We start from the raw sequence: 16602 nt of genomic DNA on the forward strand, positions 1-16602 counted from the left end.
TATTAACAATATTACAGTTTTTAAAGAAACATTTAAGAAACAGTTTATTTACAGCGGCTTCTCTGTTTTACATTTATTATCAAGTCCTAATAAATATATTGTCTGTAAATAATAAGGCGTTGTAGTGAATGTCTAAGGCTATTTTCAAAGGTCTAAAAAAGCTAAAGGTTTTGAATGTGCTGGACATGTTGTTTTAAGTTTGATTTCTGTCTCCGTTTAAAGATGTAAATGTAATGTATATTTTTATTCTTCCCAAGACTCTTGGGATAGTCATTCTGTGGATGAGCTATTGAGGACAATTACCCCGTCTAAGTGGGATCAAACATCTTCCCCGGTGAGATCACCGAGAGGATCCCCCACGGTGGTCTTGGAGACCCCCCAACATCTACTCAGGCCACAGCCTTCTGGGGGTAATTCAACACCCCAGATTCAGCCCGCCGCATTGTCGGGCGGAACAAATACAGGCATCCAACAACCTCAGGGGTCGCCGTCAGTCAGGGCTGACACACCACCCAACGACGGCCTGGTTTCAACATCGTCCCCCCAGACCCGTTTCTTGGCTACAGAAACGCGGAACAGTACCCCGCACTTGGCCAGGGTGTTACCGCAAAGGCCTTCTTGGTCTCCGTCCATGAGTATACGCTCGCTCCCTGCCTCCTTCGACCGAGATTTACCGGAGCGACCATCCTTTGAAGCTGAGCCAGGCCACCAGCCCCCGGAGCTACTTCCTGAAGGTCGGCATGAGTTGCTACATACTTAGTTACAAAATCAAAGACTTGTGTTAGTGGGGCAAAACCTGGTGATAGAGAGCCAAAACACCCTTATTAATACCCTTACTAACGAATTGTACCGTATTTAATGTATTAATAGACACAAAACGCCTTACTATTGTGGGTTGTTGGAAAAATAAAAAATAAATTAAAAAATGTCCTGACTTGGTAAAAGAACTCACAAACTAAAGGATTATGAACATGCTAGGGCCCCAAAAAGACCTTCCCGAGAGAACATCCCCGGCCCTGTTGTGAACTCCTCTGATGTCCCAATGAACCTGGAACTATTACAAATGATAAATAATTTAAATAACCCCCAATTACCACCGATAGAATGTGAATTAACAGACTTACCGGTGAACCCCGACCTGTTACAGATGGTCAATGATCTAAATAACCACCTCCCACCGGTAGCGCTTATAGAGGTTCACCCCCTAGTTCACCCCGATTTGTTTGAAATGGTGGAGGCTTTGGAGGAGCTACCCCGACCAAATTCTGCCCCTATTATAAATGATTTGAGACAATTAGAACACAGGATGGCGGCAGAAGCAGCCATCACTATAGAGGAGGGTCTTGACATTAACCGGTTGGATATCTTTGAAGGACTTTTACAGGCTTTAAATGAGCCTCCTCAAAAAGGGGGTTTTGTAGATGTCAGCAGTGGGGGTGTTCGGAATGTGGAGGGTTCTGAGACTGATAAGGCTGTGGAGGACATGCTCTGTGAGAATGTAGGGGGTGAAGGCTTTGTTCAAAATGATGATGTGTCCAAGAGTACCAGTGATCCCGTGATTATAGATAGACCGGCCTATAACAATTTTGAAATGATTCAGCGTTTTAATTTTGCAGAACTTTTAAATTGTGACAATTATGCAGAAATATTTGTCAACATACACGAGGCCTTGCAGAAAATGCTTGAACAGGTTGCTGAAAGGGTCAGACCTCGAGATGTTGTACAGTTAGAACTCAGAGGGGATGATTTGTTTAGCAACCTATCTGTAATGCTGAGTGGAGATAATTTAGATGTCTGGCTAAAATCGAAGCGTTATTGCAAAGTAACGCAGCCATCTTAGCTGATGAAAGTCTGTCTCTGGTAATGAATGTGGTTCGTAACCCTGAGGGTGGGGCGCTTAGAAGACTGTCGAAATGCTTGAAGAACGACATAATTAGGACCAAGCTCAGGCAATTAGTGGTGAGTTCCAGTGGGGACAATAAGCTCTGTTTTGCTTACAGTTTAATAAAACTACTCACCCCCGACATGCCTGAACCCCAAGCTCTGCAAGAGGCTTTAATGCTTCATCAGAGGGCCGGCTTAAACTCTCAACAGATGGTTACCTTTTCAGACATCACCAAGTTTGAGGAGTTGTTGTCTTTAAAAATTGTTGTGTGGTACCGTTGTGAGGTAAAGGAAGTATTTGTGAAATTTCAGATACATCCTGAAACCCATACACAGACACTGTTTCTCTTCCTAAGTGATAGTCATTACTTTGGAATAAAGAGTTTGACGGCTTTTTTGGGTTGTTCGTATGTTTGTCATTGGTGTTATAAGGCCTTCAATGATAAGCTTAAGCACCGCTGTGACGGTTACTGTAACGTCTGTTTCAATCCGCAATGTCGTAAGGGTTTGGCCCCTACCATCCGATGTAAAGATTGCTTAAGGATTTGTCTCTCAGCGTTCTGTTTTTCCGAGCATAAGGTACAGAGGGCCGCTGCTGAGGGGGTTAAAAAACGGAGTTATTGTGATCAAACTAAATATTGCCCGCAGTGTTGCCTCCAGTACCGTTTTCATGAGGTTAAACCACACAAATGTCTGGAGCCGAGATGCAGGATCTGTAATGCTGATTTAACCCCGGGGTCCGAACACCAGTGCTTTATTCAGCCGGTTAAAAAGGAGCCGCCGCACAACCGGTATGTCTTTTTTGCTTTTGAATGCCGGCAAGAAAACGGGGTCCACGTTGCTAATTATATACACTGTATTGACATGTTGGATCGTGAGTGGTCAGCTAGCGGTGAGAGTTGTGTCAGGGATTTCTTTACGCGGTATCGCGGTCCAAAATACCTCAATTACACATTTATTGCCCACAATGCTAAGGGTTATGATTCTTACATTTTGATGAAGTATCTGGTGGAAAATGGGGTGACCCCAAAAATAATAGCTCAGGGTAGCAAGATCATGTGTTTCACCGACGAAGCTTTCAACTAACGTTACATAGACTCGTTAAATTTCCTCCCCATGAAATTGAGCGCTTTGCCTAAGGCTCTGGGTTTTGAGGCTCAGAAGAAAGGTTGGTTCTGCCATTTTTTTAATACTAAGGACACTCAAAATTATCGAGGGTCCTACCCGCCCGCCTCTTATTATGGGGTTGATACTATGATGTCTCATGAGAGGGAGGAATTCTTTAAATGGTACAATACGGTTAAGGGAGGTGTTTTTGATTTCCGAGAAGAGATGGCCGCTTATTGTAAAAATGATGTGGTGATCCTTAAAGAAGCCTGTGTGCGTTTCTGCGCCGAGGTTATCAACACATCGGGTCTCGACCCTTTGCAAAGTGTGACCATAACGTCTCTCTGCATGAAAATGTATCGGTCCAATTTCTTGCAGAAAAACACTATAGCGGTCACCACTTCTGACAACTATCGTGCTAGACAAAAGAACTTTTCGACTGTCTCCATACAGTGGCTGGAATACCTGAGTGCCCGGGATAACATCTTCATCAGACATGCTTTAAATCAAGGGGAAGTCAAAATGGGGCCTTACTACTTAGACGGTTTTAGCGACGTGTCCGGGCGGCGTACCGCTTATGAGTTTGCAGGTTGTATTTACCATGGCTGTCCTCAGTGCTTCGACCCAAACACCTTTAACCCCGTAACACAAAAACTCTGCGGTGATATGTACTATGATTTCCAGGAACGAATTGAAACTTTAAAAAACACCTATGGTTTGAACGTGCTGGTGATTTGGAAACACGAGTGGACGACCCTGAAGCAACAGGAAGCGGGGGTACAACGGTTTATGGAAACCTTGGACTTTCCTGAACGTCTAGAGCCCCGGGATGCGTTATTTGGGGGTCGTACCAACGCCCTCTGTTTACATTATGAGGTAAAGGAGGGTGAGAGAGTAGATTACTATGATTTCACCAGTCTGTACCCTTATGTCAACAAGACCAAAATGTACCCGGTGGGGCGTCCAACCATTGTTTATCGTGACTTTCTCGAAATCGGACATTACTTTGGTTTGATCAAAGTCACCATGTACCCTCCTCGCGAGCTGTTCTTACCCATGTTGCCTTACAGGTGTTCGGGAAAATTGATGTTCCCTCTGTGTAGAACGTGTGTGGAAACTGAAAATCAAACTACCTCTTGTCTGCACAGTGATGAAGAGAGAGCGCTGACGGGTGTCTGGTGTAGCATTGAGCTTGACAAGGCGGTGTAGAAAGGTTACAGAGTCGGTAAGGTGAATGAGGTTTGGCATTTTTCTGAAAAATCTGATACTCTTTTTGCTGATTACATTATGACCCATCTGAAAGGGAAACAGGAGGCATCGGGCTATCCCTCATGGTGTGTTGACTCCGCGGCCAAAGAGCGATACGTTCAGCAATATTTTGAAAAGGAAGGGATCCGTCTAGAGCCGGGGAACATAACTGTAAACCCCGCCAAGAGACAAATGTCCAAACAGATTTTAAACAGTCTGTGGGGTAAGTTTGGGGAAAGAAATTACCGTCTAAACACAACCTTGATTAAAACCCCTGAACAGTTTATAGAATTTATGTTTTCCAAACAACATGCAGTATCACACTTTCAATTCTTAAATGACCACGTGGCACAGGTCCAGTGGAGGGCCCCTAAAGATTTCCCCACCAAACAGGGGAACGTTAATGTTTTCATAGCGGTTTTTACCACGGCTTACGCCCGGCTTGAACTGTACAACTTAATGGATCAGTTGCAGGAACGCACGCTCTATCATGATACTGACTCTGTAATCTTTGTCACCAGGCCAGGGGATTGGGTCCCTCCCCTCGGGGACTACCTTGGGGAGTTAACGAGCGAACTAGATCCTCAGGACCACATAGTGGAGTTTGTTTCAGGGGGTCCTAAGACTTACGCATACAGAACGGCTGCGGGTAAGACCTGTATGAAAGTTAAGGGTTTCACTCTGAACCATTGTAACAACAAGCTCATTAACATCAAGTCTCTGACGACCCTGGTAGAAAGTTTTGTAACCGAGAAAGACGCGCCTCCTCGTGAGATTATTACAGCCGGAAATCAGATCTATCGCAATAAAAAGGGGTACACGTTGGAAAATAGATCACTAAACAAACGGTTCAGGGTGGTGTACAATAAAAGAGTGTTGAAGACTGATTATACCACTCTGCCTTATGGATATTAGCGGTGGTTTTGAAAACAGACTTCAACACCCTTTCTCCTGTATTATAGCCGGTCCCTCCAATTCGGGGAAGAGCTATCTTATAAAGAACATCATAGAAGATGTGGACGCAACCGTGTCCCAAGCTCTTGACAACATAGTGTGGTGTTTCTCTTGCTGGCAACCTCTCTACGATGATTTGGCTTGGAAAAAAAATAATCTGAAATTTGTGCAAGGTCTCCCCGCCTCGTTGTGTGGCGATGACTTGTTCCCGCCCGGTAATACTAACCTAGTGATCCTTGATGACCTGATGGAGCAGGCCGGTGACAACAGTGAAGTGGAAAAAGCTTTCACAAAGTACACTCATCATAGGAATTTAAGTATTATTTATTTAGTTCAAAATCTATTTTTTCAAGGTAAAAAAAGCCGCACTATTAATTTATATGCCAATTATATAATTCTTTTTAAAAACCCCAGAGATAAACTACAGGTCACCGTCTTGGCTCGTCAAATGTACCCTAACCAGACCAAGTTCTTTTTGGAGGCATTTGAGGATGCCACCAAAAAACCCTACGGGTACTTGATTGCGGAATTAAATGCACAAACCCCAGAAGACTTTCGCCTAAGAACAGGTTTGTGCCCGCACGATTGGCCGGCAGTCTATGTGCTAAAGAAAAGGAAATAAATAAGAATGTCTGTTCGGATTAAAAGAAATCTGCCGCTTTTGCAAATGTTATTTGAGAGGAGCCCGCGCCATAGGAAAGCTGTGCTGGCAGGGGCCCCCTCGGATTTGATCGAGACCCTGTGTGAAATAGCTTTTAACATCTTACGCGGTAATATACCCCTAACCCCTTCTCAACATTCTAAACTCAAAAAACAAAAAGCGGTTATCAAGATCATCGCTAATAAGAAGTATTCTATTAAAAGAAAAAGAAAGAAGATTAATCAAACCGGGGGTTTTATAGGACCGCTGTTGAGCATAGCCGTGCCTTTCCTAACCAGTCTTCTAGCTTCCAGAGTGGGTTAATAATGGAATATGCTCAGAAAATGTTTTTGATCCCTCAGGAGCAGCTTGAGAAACTGAGAAAAAATGTTGTCGGGCCAGAGCCCATTAGACAAACGGCCGAAAACAACCTGGACTCTGAAATGAAAGCTATACAGGCCAGGGCCGATTTAAATCAGTATTCCAAAGCCCAGTTGTATACCAACACGTTACAGCGCTACCTCCGTCTGGTTAGACAGGGTGAAAAAGATCAAAACATTTTAACTTTAACCATGGCCTCTCAAGAAAATGGTTCTGGGGCTGATGCGGGGGGAACGGTTGATAAAGATGTTGCGGTGACCGAACCTGTAGAGAGTTCAGAGGGAGATGTTGTAACGGATGTTTTGAGAAACATGCCGGCCAGAAGCAAAAGACATGCACAATATATCCTGCACAAAATGGTTCAGAAACTGCGGGTAACGGCTTGGAATGAACAGGGTGAATTTGTTTTTAAAGGACTACTGATCAAAGGTTCACACATGTTCGATTTGTTGAAGAGTGTCACTAGCACTAATAAGGTACCCGATAGTCGCCGACCTGTAGGCTGGAATGCTTTCCTACAGGCGATGGCCTGTCTGAACATGCCCCAATCAACAGTTCCTAACCAGGAAAAGCGACAAAAAATCCGTCTGTGTAAAGAGGTGGAGCCTGATCTGACTCCGATATCTCATTACTCTGACCATGCTGAGCGACCATCCTCAGGATCTATCCATTGTTGGGAAGCTTATTAATCTCATGTTTTTATTTGTCTCCCCTGTAAATAATGACCCGACAAACATTTTTTTATTTTTATTTTTTATTTTTCAAATGTTGTACATTTATTTATACCATAACCCCTGCTTTGTATAAGAATTGTGTTGAATAAAAACAAAACTAATGATTCAAAGGCTGTTTTCATTATTTTTTCACCTTAACACGCATGACATCTTTTAAAATCCTCACAAGAACACCCCATCTGTATACACGGCTGGCTAGGGTCGTAAGTCATTGTGTTATAAGGGGGGGTCCACAGTGTCCTGACAAACTCTGCCACTTTTTTATCATTTTGGCCTAAATCCTCACTGTACAAGGCCATAATATCGGGGTATGACCTTCCTTTAGATCTATGAAATAAGAAAAACACACAGTGTTGACCACAAGTGAAGGTCTGATGACTTTGTACTTGACGACCGCTGTAAATGGTTTCTTGACAGTTGTTGAGCAGAAAGTTATTGATCTTCCGAGGGAAAGGTCTGAAATCCGGGGGGTTTGCATAGGAATCAAAAAATTCACCACGGTGGTCCTCCCTTAGATAAATAGCCAGCCAATGTTCTCCGGGCATATTTTTAGGGTGTGTGTTGATTATGTACATTGCAGGTAAATTCTTGATCTTAAATTTAGGCAGCTGATCGCAGGTGTAGACTCCTTGAAACAGTTTCCGTGAGCTGGCCAGGGCATTCATGATGTGGTTGAGCTCTCTGGTGTTCATTTTAATAATAATCATACATAACGTTTCTCCTCTGATTCACCTCAATAATGTTGTCAAACACTGCATACACGACCATATTTACAGTGCGTGGTAGAGGCTGCTTGAAACGCATCTCCAAACGCATATTGCCCATCTTCATCAGTGAAAAATGTTGTCCACACTCTTCGTCAGGGGTCAGGTTGAAACCGTACAGGGTGTAACCGCTGCAGTATTCCCGGCGATCGATCAGCCGGGAGTTTGATCCTTGAGATGGCGACCCGTAGCCAGTACTAGACTGTCATATTCACGAACCACATTGCCGTTTTCAAAGTCAGGTTGAAAAGGTCTGGATGGAACCTGCACACCATCGAAGTACAACGCTATAAATTCCGCGTTATAATGTTTAAAGTTAAAGGGGTTCTTGTTGTAAACCCCGGTAAATGCATCATTATCCACGAGACCTATAATAACCTGTTTTGGGAGCTGTCCTAGAAACAGATTTTCCTGGTTCATCACCCGTGTCCCTGCGGGGATACTGTGGACTTTCATATAGACTCTTTCGATCGGGTACTTGGCGTTTGCCGTCATTAACGCCTGCGCGTGTCCTAGTTTAACCGCCGGGGAGACGGACACTTTTTTCACAAACAGCGAGGCCGATAATATGGTCAGTTTATATTTTTCAGTATCAGGGGTCATCAGACAAAAAGCACTTTTACTACGGATCATTTTAATTTTAATGTCTACCCCGTTGAGCATGAGTTTTTCTTGGAAAAATATGTCTGCATGGATATGCCCCATTAGCTCAAAGGTCCTCCCTTCTGTTGAAAAGGCCGTTCTTTTTTGCAAACCCTTATTGAGTCCCTCTGGATCCTTGTCGTCCATAGCTTCCGGGATGTCTTTGAAGAAAAGGCCGGGGTTGAACTGTTTGCTTAGGGTCTCCTCACTATAATTAAGTATACACTCCATCATGGCTCTATAGGGGTAAGTATTGCTGCTTTGACTAATGAGCCGATCTCCCAGGGTCACATCCACCTGTGAAAACATGGTGGCCACCGGGTAATTGATGACCCCAGCGTTGGTCGTCTTCTCGATTGCATCGCCATCCTCATCAGTCACTTTACAGTTCATTAAAATAAATGTGTTATTCAAATCAATATAATCCTCGCCATTGCCAGCTATAAAAAACTCCAGAGGGGCCGTGTCTGAAATTGCAGAAAGAGGGGGAATCTCTACATATATGATCTTATCTATACTCGTTTGAGTGTATGGAACTGTAAACAGATCCAGTTCTGATTTGACGCATTCTTCCGATAGACTGTGGACAAAAGACATGTTTAAAAGATGTATCCTGAGGCTCTATTTTTCTTTCTTTGAGACTTTCTTTTTGCAGGTTTTTTCTTGTGCTGCTTCCTTCTCCGAGTGTTTCCACGATATGTTGGAGAATGAGAGATTCTTCGTTTTTTGTTAGCCACGGATCTTTGTCGCCCCCTGGTGGACACATGCTGTTTCTTCTTTTACCCCCCTCCTCGCCATTACCATGAGACCCGAACCCTCCTGATGCTCATGGCTAGCTGCCCGGTTCATAACATTGGTGAACACGTCACTAATAATATTTTTAGCCGCTGATTTCAAGTGGGGTCTGGCTATAGCAAAGCCTCTCTTAAGCAGGGGTATGGCCATTCTAAAGAGACCACGAAAGAGTCCTCCTAGACCGGCGCCATACATTGTGGGGGCTCCTACAATACCGGGCAAGCCGTTCCATCTTGCATCTTGTAATAATCCACATAGGCGCTAGGATCTACATAACCCCTCGAGGTAGCCATTTTAATAATGTACAAACTGTTTCAGGGGTCGAAAATGTAGTTTGACATTAACTTTACCGAAGCGGAAGGGTACGTTGATATTCTGATCCGATTTTACTTCGATCGTGATGTTGTCAAAGTGGATCTTTGAGACTGGTACGTAGTGTGGTTTGTCATAAGTAATTGTGACCATGTCATTGCTTTTACCTTTATTAAGTACATTTCTCAAAAGGGGGACATAACTATCCCCGACCCTCTGGTGGGTTATGATATCCGTATACACATAAAGAGTGTAAAAGCCGCCCCACCACTTCTGAGAACCTGCTCTCTGTGTCAGAATAGAACCCAAATATACGCCCCAGTTGGCCGCTGGTTTGAATGCTAATACCTGGTTTTGACACCTTGTACACTCTGTTTTTAATAGGGTTGTAATATAGCTTGATGTTGGGGGTGCCTTCTGAGAACTGTTTATGCATCTCATCTAATATTTTATCCACATTGTCATAATAACCTCCTTGTATCGTGAATGTCCATTGACTCTTTTTAACATCATCAAAAATGGCGAAGGTGGCATCCTTATCTTGTAAAACAGCCCAAGTGTAAGGATACTGTATTTCCGCCAACCCCACTTCCCACGACCCCCTTAGATCTATAGATTTTCCAAATTGTACCGTGTAACTGGATATTTCATTTTTAGGATATATATCGAGAGAGGCATTACTGGGTAGAGTCACGTAGAAGCCTCCTGATTCCATCTTGAGAATCGAAAGTAATGCCCCCAACACACCCGCGGGCATGTTGTTATAAGGATTGAATATCGCAAACCTGTTGTTCCGGGACCCAACTATTGAACTTTTCAGGCCATCCAAGCCATTTCATCAACACATATTTTTTCCGGTTCTGGGTTTTTTCAGCTAATATCTTTTCAACTCTGTATACACTGTCTTTACCCACAATAATTTTTTGTAACTCGGCTTCGTAAAACGTTCCTTCTATATCCTCCCTGTCATAGTCTTTTAACCGGTACACGGGGGGGTCTCTAGCCAACTGTTCGGTAACTGTAAAATATTCGTCAGAAAATGTTTGTTCATAACCTTTGGCAAAAGTACTCCTTAGCTTTGAAACGCGAACCACATCACCGATGTTGAACTAATAAGTAGTTTTTCCCTTCTTAATAAATGGTCGGTATAATTTTTTATAGACCTTAAAAGAATTACTTTGATCAACATCTAAAGGCTTCATTTTAATACTGGTGTGATACCCTTGGTTGTAAGCATCGATAAAATCCTGAACTTTATCAAAATACTTGAACGTGTTGACCGCTGTAAAATATCTCCACATTTTGGTCTTTATGGTGCGGTTAAACCTCTCCACTACCGATGCCCTAAGCTCATTACCGGTGGTGAAATGATGTATTTTGTGTCTCTTCAGTAGATTCTGAAATTCTCTGTTGAGAAACTCTTTTCCTTTATCAGTCTGCAGTTTTTTAGGACATCGACCCTGGGACAATATATCCTCAAAGGCCCTTGTCACCGCCCGACCTGTTTTATTATGTAGAATGCGAGCCCAGGCATATTTTGATAACACATCGATACACATCAACATCAATTTGTGACCATTGTTATGTTTTGATAAATTTGACATATCGACTAGATCCATTTGCCATTGTGAATCTATGTCAGTTGCATATACGCGGTTTCTTTTAAAGTTAATCCTGAGAGGTTTATGTAAGGTATAGGCGTCTTGTTCCCGTAACCATTCTGAAACAACCACATCATTAACCTTCACTCCGGCCTCAGCGAGTCCTCTTTGAAAACCCTTCTTACCCGCCAAACCCCCAATCTTGGCTGGGTTGTAGTATAGTTCCTGCATTTGGGGAGCTTGCCGAGTCATTCTGTCAAATAACCACACAGACCCACACTATGCGCAAAGTTTTTATACAAGGTTTTTTATTCAACTTCAGGAGAGCAGATACCACTTTTTAGACATTTGAGAAAAGTATAACATACACAACAATTTTTTCTACGGTCCAGACAAAAATAAATCAGATGATTGGTTACTTGATCTATATCAACAAATATACCTGTTTCTTTATCTTGTAGGCACACACCTCAGTTACATATGTAAATAAAACAACAATATGACCTATTTTAAAAGTAAACAGAGGTGTATTAAACATGCTCAGTAAAAGGTCATACAGATGTTGATGAAATGGCCTAATATCATTCTTGGCCCCCTTGAGCCCTTCATCCCAGTGTTCGTACCCCCCGGTCTTTGTTACAGCAGCCATTCACTTTTCCAGGTTTGAAAGTTGATCCTCATCGATGGTTAAATCTGTAGAGAAAAGGCTCGCGTTGGCTACTTTTCTGTCAAGCACATGGTGTAATAGCGCTCTCAGGTTAGCTGCTGAGTGTTGATGACAGAACCAGTTGCAGAAGCAGTCCAGAACATTCCCCATGTTCAAAGTCCCTTAGTTCAGGTCAGAGTCTGAATCAGTGGCGTAGATGTCGAATTCTTCGTCGCTGCCCCCAGCTTTAACTTCTTTACGGAAGAAATAAGCTTTTAGCTTGCCAGCGGTTTTTCTACTCGGCTCATCCAGGTCATTGAGCAGCTGCCCAAGTTTCTCTATTATAAACGGCTCCTTTTTCAGCTCCAGCAAAATCTCATCTATGATTTTCTGGACTTGTCCCACAGTGACATGTATGTGGGAGTAAGAGAGCGCCTTGATTAGTGCCGGTTTCAGCCACGGTTTGTTCAGTCTTCTGTAAAACACGTTGAAATAGAACAGGAAATAGTAACGGTCTGGTTCAAACAAACAACTGTGTCTCAACTGACTGGGGTGATTCACTTCACACCCCCGACAGACTTCTTTCAGAGCTCGGTCGATGAGAGCACTCAGAATATACACCAGGGTGCTTTTAACCACTCTGCTTACTTGGTCACATACCCCGGGCAAAAATCCTGCGTCTTCATCACGCCCCCGGGACAGTCCGATGCTCATTGGGTCGCCTGGTGGTTTGTGGGGTGTTTCTCCATCCATTGGACTGACCCCCTCCTGAGACGCACAGACGGTAGACAGTTCGGCAAAATCGAGGCCCTCCATGAGCTCCAGAGGCTGGGGATCCCCGAGACTCATTTGGACATCCATCGCACCGCATGTTGTTTCGTCCTGAGGGACCGGGGTCTGAGGTCTTTGAGAGTAACCACAGTCAAAGGGTTCCAGAGTGTATACAAAATCTGGGGAATAGAACCAGGGGTGATCCCGGGTTTGAAGAGGCCTGTAGAGCCTGTCGACGTCCGCAGCTTTCGGGTAAGACATTCTCTTTAATTTTAAACCATGAATGAATTGTTGCACCTTTTATCCTATCTCTTCACTACGTCACGACACACCGCCCTCTTAGAAGAGAGTAGCCCCTGAGCCGTCAGACCCCCCTCCAAAACCCCACACGTCGTCTGTCGTAGTTCTGCAAGCTTTCCCATTCACACCTTTCAAAACCCTGAGTCGGAGACTCCATTTCGCATTCTCTTGGACCCTCTTGCAAGCCTTCTAGAGTCTTATCCACAAGCCCCAGATCTCTCCAGGCCATCACCTTCAACCAGTCCTCATAAGAGTATTCAATTACCGTCTCAAAAGGTTCCAACGTACCCTCCTTCTCTCCCAAAGCAAGAAGCTCCACTCCAACATAGCTGGGATCCCTTTTAAAGCGGTAACCCCGTCGAGCCCCCCAGAACAACACCCAGGAGCGTTCAATCTTCAAATTGGTGAGTACAGGAACCCTTGCCCGGGATTGTTTCTTGCGGGGTTTCATGTTGATGTCGCTGGACATGTTGAAGAAGCGGGATGTTTCAGAAGCTGAGAATTAAAGAGGTATTGCCTAAAAGAAGCGCGGGTTCTTAAATAGAGAGGAGAGTTTCGGGGCGTTGCCTTCAGAGGGGTGGGGGTATTTATGGGTGGCCTTGTTGTTCAGGGTTTTATGGGTGCACACTTTCTGACGGATATGACGTAGGAATAATTAAGGAAATAACTCTACCTAAAATCACGCCCCCCAATTATGACGTAGGAATATTAATAAGCTTAGGGCATACGTCATAACAAAATAGGCCGCGCCCAAAAAACCCTACTATCTACTCTTATGTAGTTGAAGGCGCAGTATAGCTCTCATAGTCTGGTGGAGACGGAAGACCACCAGCCGTTTGAACAAGCCATTCAGCATCACCTTGTTGGGTTAAGTGCAGGCACTGTCAGAGCGCAGGGCGTCCTGCCTTTGAAAGAGTTTCCGAAGTGTCCTGATGTGCCCTTTAGCAATGCAAAATAGGTCAGTGAAAATAGAAACCTTTATCTCACAGGCTGGCCCACGGGAAACGCCTGTGCGCGTTTTATCAGCCTGCTTCGATGGGAGGCATTCGAAACGCTAGGACGGGTCGTTTTCCGTAGTGTAGTGGCTATCACGTTTGCCTCACACGCGAAAGGTCCCCGGTTCGAAACCGGGCGGAAACAACCCGCGGTGCACGCGTGCCAGTGCCATGTTACCCGTCGCCATCTCTCTGCCCCAAGGCCGGCCGTCGTTTTCTCTTCCTCGGAGTGGCAAGAAATCCTGACCTTGAGAACAAACGATCGCAGAAGGGTAGCTTTGCGAGGCGCTGGAACTCACACTTTTAAAATCGATACATGTTGTAGCTGTTACAATACGACCGTAGCAGGATCAGCGACATTGCTGTTACTCTTATGTAGTCGAAGGCGCAGTATAGCTCTGATAGTCTGGTGGTGACGGAGGACCTCCAGCCGTTTGAACAAGCCATTCAGCATCACCTTGTTGGGCTAAGTGCAGGCACTGTCAGAGCGCAGGGCGACCTGCCTTTGATAGAGTTTCCTAAGTGTCCCGAAATCGGTGCACTCAGAGCGTCCGTCCGTCGACAGGTTGAAATTGTAAACGCTGGTGTAGCCACTTTTAATTGAAATATGATGATGATGATGATGATGTTGTTGTTCTTGTTCTTGTTGTTGTTGTTGTTCTTGTTTTTCTTGTTGTCGTCGTGGTCGCCGTCATTATTATTGTTAAAGTAAAGCAGTAGTTAGATTTGTTGCTACCGTAAGGTGTAGAAGGCACAATAGCTTTGTGATTGTCTGATGGTGGCACAAGACGAGCAGCAGCTGTTTGAACAAGCCATTGAACATCACCTTGTTGGGGTAAGTGTAAGTCTTGTCATAGCTCAGGGCGTTCTTCCTTTGAAAGAGTTTCCAAAGTGTCCTGATGTGCCCTTGAGCAATGCAAAATAGGTCAGTGAAAATAGAAACCTTTATCTCACAGGCTGGCCCACGGGAAACCCCTGTGCGCGTTTTACCAGCCGGCTTCGATGGGAGCCATTTGAAACAGCAGGACGGGTCGGTTTCCGTAGTGTAGTGGCTATCACGTTCGCCTCACACGCGAAAGGTCCCTGGTTCGAAACCGGGCGGAAACAACCCGCGGTGCATGCGTGCCAGTGCCGTGTTACCCGTCGCCATCTCTCTGCCCCAAGGCCGGCCGTCGTTTTCTCTTCCTCGGAGTGGCAAGAAATCCTGACCTTGAGAACAAACGATCGCAGAAGGGTAGCTTTGCGAGGCACTGGAACTGACACTTTTAAAATCGATACATGTTGTTGCGTTACAATACGACCGTAGCAGGATCGGCGACATTGCTGTTACTCTTATGTAGTTGAAGGCGCAGTATAGCTCTGATAGTCTGGTGGTGACGGAAGACCACCAGCCGTTTGAACAAGCCATTCAGCATCACCTTGTAGGGCTAAACGCAGGCACTGTCAGAGCGCAGGTCGTCCTGCCTTTGAAAGAGTTTCCGAAGTGTCCCGAAATCGGTGCACTCAGAGCGTTCGTCCATCGACAGGTTGAAATTGTAAACGCTGGTGTAGCCACTTTTAATTAAAATCTGATGATGATGATGTTGTTGTTGTTATTCTTGTTGTCGTCGTAGTCGCCGTCATTATTAATGTTAAAGTAAAGCAGTAGTTAGATTTGTTGCTACCGTAAGGTGTAGAAGGCACAATAGCTCTGATAGTCTGGTGGTGAAGGAAGACCACCAGACGTTTGAACAAGCCATTCAGCATCACCTTGTTGGGTTAAGTGCAGGCACTGTCAGAGCGCAGGGCGTCCTGCCTTTAAAAGAGTTTCCGAAGTGTCCTGATGTGCCCTTTAGGAATGCCAAACAGGTCAGTGAAAATGGCATCCTTTCGCCGCACTTCAGACGCCATCTCACAGCCTAGCCGACCTGAAACACCTGAGCCCGTTTTACCAGCAGGCTTTAACGGTAACCATTTGAAGCAAGAGGCAGCGGTGTCAGTTTCCGTAGTGTAGCGGTTATCACGTTCGCCTAACGCGCGAAAGGTCCCCGGTTCGAAACCGGGCGGAAACAGCCTACTTTGGGCTGGCCCTTTTCGTCATTCTTGCCCTCGTGGTTCCCCGGAGGCGGTGGGTGTCTTTTCTTCATTGGAGTGCCCGCAATCGATGCACTCAGAGCGTCCGTCCGTCGACAGGTTGAAATTGTAAACGCTGGTGTAGCCACTTTTAATTAAAATCTGATGATGATGATGATGATGATGTTGTTGTTGTTGTTCTTGTTGTTGTTGTTCTTGTTGTCATCGTGGTCGCCGTCATTATTATTGTTAAAGTAAAGCAGTAGTTAGATTTGTTGCTACCGTAAGGTGTAGAAGACAACAGTTGGTATGGCGTGTGATATCAAAACATTCAGAATACTTTTAACCTATATAATTTATAAGCTTTGTAAAATAAACCCAAATATATCTTTTGCGGGGATAAACGCTGTTCTGAGTAGTTTGTGACTTGTTTAATACCAAACATAGCATCGCTATAAAAAAAAAAAAAAATCACTGTAAAAGCGCTAGTTATTTTTGATCTTTATAGTTATTTTCTAGGCTCAGGTTGTTTTTTAGTGCTTATAAAGGCCTGAAATATTCTTAGTGGTTGTTGACTATAGGTCTTGATGTTTAAAAATGTTTTTTTGAGAGACCAAAAGGTTCTAATAAAAGTTTAGAGTAGAGAGGAGAGAGATCGTCTCCATCTTGGTTTCTATTTGAAATTTGATGCAGTGTCATTTTATTGGTTGGTTTTGATATGTTAATTGGTAACAGGGCGGCACAAAGGCCAGACCAGAACAATGCCTTACAAACAG

General features: G+C 44.4%; 2 non-coding genes across 2 annotated transcripts; both read left to right on the plus strand.

Moving 5' to 3' along the window:
- Nucleotides 1-14808: 14808 nt before the first annotated feature.
- Nucleotides 14809-14881, plus strand: trnav-cac (transfer RNA valine (anticodon CAC)). The gene has a single exon. It is a non-coding gene; the product is annotated as a tRNA-Val (tRNA).
- Nucleotides 14882-15752: 871 nt separating this feature from the next.
- trnav-aac (transfer RNA valine (anticodon AAC)) lies at nt 15753-15825 on the plus strand. The gene has a single exon. It is a non-coding gene; the product is annotated as a tRNA-Val (tRNA).
- The last annotated feature ends 777 nt before the right edge of the window (nt 15826-16602 follow it).

Source organism: Amia ocellicauda, unplaced genomic scaffold (assembly GCF_036373705.1).
Source record: "Amia ocellicauda isolate fAmiCal2 unplaced genomic scaffold, fAmiCal2.hap1 HAP1_SCAFFOLD_135, whole genome shotgun sequence".
NCBI classification, from domain to species: domain Eukaryota; kingdom Metazoa; phylum Chordata; class Actinopteri; order Amiiformes; family Amiidae; genus Amia; species Amia ocellicauda.